The 6093-nt window shown below is 33.6% G+C and overlaps 1 pseudogene across 1 annotated transcript in view; it reads right to left on the bottom strand.

Moving 5' to 3' along the window:
* Positions 1–412: 412 nt before the first annotated feature.
* LOC149151913 (calmodulin-interacting protein 111-like) overlaps positions 413–6093 on the bottom strand; it is a 122077-nt pseudogene continuing 116396 nt past the window's right edge. The window contains exon 6 of the transcript XR_016263289.1: positions 413–579. The product of XR_016263289.1 is annotated as a calmodulin-interacting protein 111-like (transcript). The remainder of the gene's footprint in view (positions 580–6093) is intronic.

Genomic DNA, 6093 nt, shown 5'->3' with positions numbered 1-6093 from the left:
TAGTGTCTTTTAATGTGGAAGGAAACAATTTGAGCTTATGTGCATCATCATAGTAATTATAGATATGACACAAAATATCGAATTCAAAAAGGAAAGCATCGCGAACTTCAGATGATTTACCATAGAATAATGGTAGAGATGCCATCAAAATATTCTTTATGTTGATGTCATGTGTCACATCTAGGATAGAGAATCCGAAGGTAACCTCCTCTTCTTCTTCCTCATTTCTTCCAAATAGGTTAACATTCCATCAAGGCCCTTCTCCTTCTTCTTGGCATTCTCCGTTGTTTCTGTCCTCATCATTTGCGTGTTCCATATCTGTGATGGGCACCCGTTAGGGTTTGCTGATTATGGTGTGAATAGGGGATGTTGGAACATGGTTGATGTTGGTTGACTGCTTGTCTAAGAGGTCTTACTGTTCTACTGGATCTTCTATAGGGTTGTCAAGGACAACCTTTTGAATGATCCTTCCCTCCCGATCGAAGAATTCTTGATCTGAAACCACGTTGGCATCAACACTTCCTCCTTCTTGTCTTAGTCCTGCATATCGATCAGTAGTAGTAAGAATAGGTATATTAACTGATCCAAAAGTTGTAGGAAATTTAGAACTAGAAATAAATCTACCTTCGTTATCCCTAGGTTTACTTGTACTCCTACGCATAAAGATAAAGGAAATAGAAATTCAAGAACAAGCAGTGATCGGTCAGACTTTGGAGCAACCCCACAAAAGTTGATGCGTGGCTCTTCACTCACATCTTACTGTACTCTCTTCCCCTCTGACAATCCTGCAATATCCTGAAACTCAGATGATAATGATTACCTGAATAAGAAATGACAATCTCCCCGGCAACGACGCCAAAATGTTGAGATATTAAATTGTCAGATTAAATCCCTTAATATTAATTGTCAACCCAGGGTTCGTAAGCATGAATTTCCTTGCGCTTTCTTTGTTTAGAGCTAGGTTAGAGTTTAATCATTTCCTTATAATAATTTATGAAGTAATAAACACATTAATACTCGCAAATTCATAAGAAGTCAAATCATCTAACTGTCATGAGCAAACCCAACAATCAAATTTAATCTAGAGATTAAAAAAAAAAAAACTCTAGAATTCAAATATGGACTCAACAAACTACTGAACTATGAATCTCAAGCGATAAAAATGGACTTCCACTCACACAAAAATTACTCAATCAAACCCTCAAATGCTGGTACTAGATCTTCTATTTGTAATAACAGCTTAATCATCACTCAGCAAGCAATCTATAATGATGGCAATTCAATCTTTACGCAAAAAAACAAATCTGTACGAATAACCATTCAACCCTTAAGCAATCCACACAATTAACAATTCAGTCCTGAAGAAAATAAGAAATCTATAACAATTCAATTCTTAAGCAAACAAGCAATCTATATTGATAGCAACTCAACCAAACAATCGATTTGTACCTAATGGTTTGTTACCCTATTAACAAAGATTCGAAAGTTAAGTATTGATCTGGAGCAATCACTCTATTATACTCTATCACTCACTAATTTATTGTTATCCTCGCAATCAAGTAACCTACAAGTCTTAATTGATGAAATCAACTCAAACACTCAGCCTATTCAGCACCTAGAAATTCAATCAAACAATTTCTAAGAAACTGTACTTAAATCACACCACTTTTTGCTTGTAAATATCCTTATTCAAAACCAATGTGATACTGTGAAATCCAATCGATGGTTTAGCTATGAAGTAGGTAATCAAAACCCTATGAAACAAGGGAGATCAATCATCCAAATGGGATCGATTATCGCACAGAACAGGGGAGAGCATTTGTCCAAATCAAACTAGTGAAATCAGTCATTACAGGAACAAGGGAAGGCATATATTGAACTAAATAATTTGTATTTGACAGCTGATTATACAAACGTCCTATGGTGTTTTGGTTTCAATCCACAATGCATTAATCCAAGAGTCTATTTGTTTGAATGAAGCAAGACAACAGTGATGGTAAACCATTCAACATCCATGCAAGTAATGTATATATGCTGTGATTATCAACCCAATTCGTTTAAAACCAAATAAATTACAACGTTCAGACAATAATGAAGTGATTCCCTATATTGTACTGCATACAAAATGACAATGATTCAATCAGAGAATCAATTCGATCCAAGTCTTTAGAGGAAACAGAGGTTGATTTGGTGAATAAACTAATCTTGTTCTAATCAATTCAAATCTCATTCATTCTAGATTGCTGGAGAGATCTAAAGTTATTTCGGCAATAACCATAGGTAAACAAATTCGTTTCGCTCATCAAACAACTTTATAACGCGTTTATGATAAATGTAAATCAATATGATGGTGAGGTTTTGAGCACTACTCTGTTCAGAAAGCACACAAAGATCACACAAGAATTTGATTGCAAACTGTGGAAATAAAAGGAGTTTCTCAAATATTCAACGCATTTGCATGCTCTTAAACAGTCAAACAAAGCAATTCAATTAGAACTAAGTTGCAGTGAAAAGGGAAACTAACTGTAACTGATCTAACAGTGACACTGTTCATGCAAAATACAAAGCAAACTTAGATGGGTGGGCCCGACTGCACCTAGGGGCTAACGAACTTACGATAACGAGAATATTTCGAACAGAATCAACATATTAACATCAACACTCCATCAACGCATTCAATAAAAATTCAAAGCAAGAGCATTATTAATATCTTCAATTGAAAGTGAGTCATAATTACACAACAATTACATCAAGGTTTGAGCGCTATCTTGACATATTACATCCTCGCCTTTTATAGGAATTCGATTATAGTGAAAAACTGAACTAAAAATGGTAATTTATAATAGTCTAACAAGTCTACTCCTTTAGAGTGAATAGGTTTGAACAACTGGCCCGAATTGGTCCAACAACTTGTAACTAATTCCCAAACTTGGTGTATGCTACAACCACGGAAAAGAGAACGAAGATCTTGGGATAAAATGCGTTCCTTGCATGGCTGGTGACATCTCATCATGTAGAAGCGCACGACTTCTTATCCATTGCACAGTTTTAGTACCGAATCCAAATATAGCTTTTGAGTGCAGAATTAGGGAACCATGGTACACCAGCTGCTTCATCTTATTATCATCCTGCACATCTTGCTGAGAAGTCTACACTTGGTCATAATAATTAGTTAGTTTAGGAATCAACTACCTATATCTACTTAAATCCACCAACAAATAGCCAAATGTAATCATAAAAAGATTTACCTCAAATGGGGATTGGGACCATGATTATGATAGTAAAATAGCAAGGAAGTAGGTTCCATAGTGCCAAAAAGAGGTCAAAATGGGGATTGAAAATGGTATTAATAGGAAAAAAACAGGGGATCAACAGTTGTGGTTTAGAAGATATTCTCTAATAAAGTTAGGGTTCTTGAATGCTCTTGAAATCAATTTCAAATAGGCCAGTTGGCATTTTTTCTATAACTTTTTTAGGAGGTTTCGGATGGTGAACTTGGCTCATATTGAGGAGTTGGTTCACTACAATTTAAGAGTTATATTTTGTGGAAGTTAAGGTTTTGACATGGATCCTTAAATTAGCTTTATACTTGTTAGCTTGGTGTTTTTGCTATAACTTACTTTTTGGGACTTTTCAAACTTTGAAATATTCAAGGATCTTAGTAGACATATAGAAGTATTTTGGGTAAAAAATTTAGAATTATATTTTGAATAATTGGACACATGGAATGCTATATGAGTTTGTTCGTGGGAAGTGGCCAAAATTCGATAAGTTTTGACAAATGTACCCTGATATTCACTTGACACATAAAATTCTGGTCTCACCTATTGAATTGCAGAAAATACATATTACAGTATTACAGACCAAAGTTTCAAATTCTAATGAGATCAAATCTCAAAGATATATAATAAAAAATTCAACGATTCAAATATTCTCCAAATTAAGGTTTTAAAGGTGGATTTATTAGATTTTCAAGAAAAGATTGAAGAAATGGAAGATTCCATGAATATCATGGAAAATCTTCTCTTGGAGAGGCTTCCTAAAAATGATATTGAGATCTAAAGCAATCATGAAAATAGGGAGAACCATTGTGTTGGAACTCAACCACTTATGCTAAATATTTTATCACAATGGGAAAGCACAAATATTGAATGAAGGATCCATAACTAGGACTTTTCAATACAAAATCCACATCATTAGGGATTGAAGCAAACACTAAGGAACTACTACATTTTGAATTTTGATTTGAGGAAGTTTGATGGTAATGATCCTATAGCATGGATATTCTACATGGTGCAATACTTTGATCTACACCAACTGACATCCTTACAAAAGGAAAATATTGCATCCATGATTTTAGAACAAGACCAACATGTATGGTATCAATATCTTTGTGAAATTAAAAAGGATTCTATTATATGTTGGTAAATTTTTACAAAGGATTTGATAACACATTAAGGTTATTTAAAGAGAAATACATTCTTTAGTCAATTGTTAAATCTTTGACAAAAAGGTCTATTTAGAGAGCATTTTTTAAAAATTCCAAAAGTCGAGTCTCAAGGTAAAGAATATTTCAGAGGATAATTTTTTAGACCTATTTACGCAAAATTTAAAGGAAAACATCCAACATGAGGTGCGTCTCTTTGAACTAAAATCTCTAGAACATACATTCAATCTAGTAAGGAAAGTTGACGGTAAAAATATGGCCACAAGAAAATTGGTCACTAATAACTATAGATAAAATCATGCTTCCTCTCTTAAACCTGCAAGGTTATAACTATGGTAGCAAGTATAGTAAGGGGAATAAATTCAATGAGAATAAATTATTCTACATAAACTGTGAAGATGAAGAAGATCAAGAAGTGGAACTGTCACAAAATATAGAGCTAGAAGATATTACTCAACAATATCTTGTCATGCATTGGTCGACATCAGTACTCCACAAACCCTCAAGATAGACAATTATATAGAAAATAAAAAGGTAACAATATTGATTGATTCAAGTAGTACCCATAACTTCATCAATTACAAATTGGAAAAACTTCTTAATTGCTTTGTATACCGAACACCAATATTTCAAGTAATTATTGTAGATGGAGGTAACATAAATTGTTCAAGGAAGTGCCATAGTATTAAGCTGAATATGGGGGACTATTTGTTGGATATTCCCATGATTGCAATCTAATGGGCAGTGTTCATGTTGTATTAGGGGTCCAATGGTTACAATGACTGGGAACAACGACCCTTAATTTTAAAGATCTTTTCATAAGATTTTCCTCAGAAGGAAAGGAAATTGAGCTTAGAGGTATCCAAGGGAAACTCAATAAAGTGATAAGATCTAATAGCATGAAAATATTTCTAAAAAAGGGACACAAAGGTGTAATTTCATAATTGTGTTCATTATATGTTCAAGCATCTATGTCTTATGCTTCACTGGATCTCAAAAAAGTTATCAACAATCATTGTAAGACATTTGTATAGACGCATAAGGGTCTTACACCTACTTGAGATCATGACCATCCTATTCATTTGCAACCTGAAAGTGTACTAGCCAACATTAGGTGTTACATGTATCTACATGCATAGAAGTGTGAGATGAAGTGTATGGTTTAAAGAATGTTAGAGGTTTGAATCGTTCAACCTATATAGAGAAATTTCTCTTCACCAATGGCGATGGTTATAAAAAAGGATGGTTCATGATGTATGTGTCCAGATTACAGATAGCTCAACAAAATGACAATAAAAAATAAGTTTCCTATTCATGTCATTAATGAATTATTAGATGAGTTTCATAGATAAATTATCTTTATTGAGTTGGATCTCCATTTTGGATATCATCAAATAAGAATGAGGAAATAAGACATTCCCAAAACAACCTTTAGAACACACGAAGGTCATTATGAGTTTTTGGTTATGCCATTTGGACTTACAAATGAACCTTCAACATTTAAAATCTTGATGAATTCTATTTTCAAACCCTTAGAAAATTTGTGTTAGTAATTTTTGATGATACACTAGTCTACAACAAATCCTTGGAAGAACATGTGCAACATGTTGGTAGAGTCTTGACAATATTGGAAGAGCAAAAACTAC

This window comes from Pinus tabuliformis, chromosome 9 (assembly GCF_031772625.1).
Source record: "Pinus tabuliformis cultivar Carrire ecotype Pingquan chromosome 9, CPIR1, whole genome shotgun sequence".
NCBI lineage: Eukaryota > Viridiplantae > Streptophyta > Pinopsida > Pinales > Pinaceae > Pinus > Pinus tabuliformis.
Note: the sequence above shows the minus strand (reverse complement) of the source record. Positions and strands in the feature narration are given on the sequence as shown.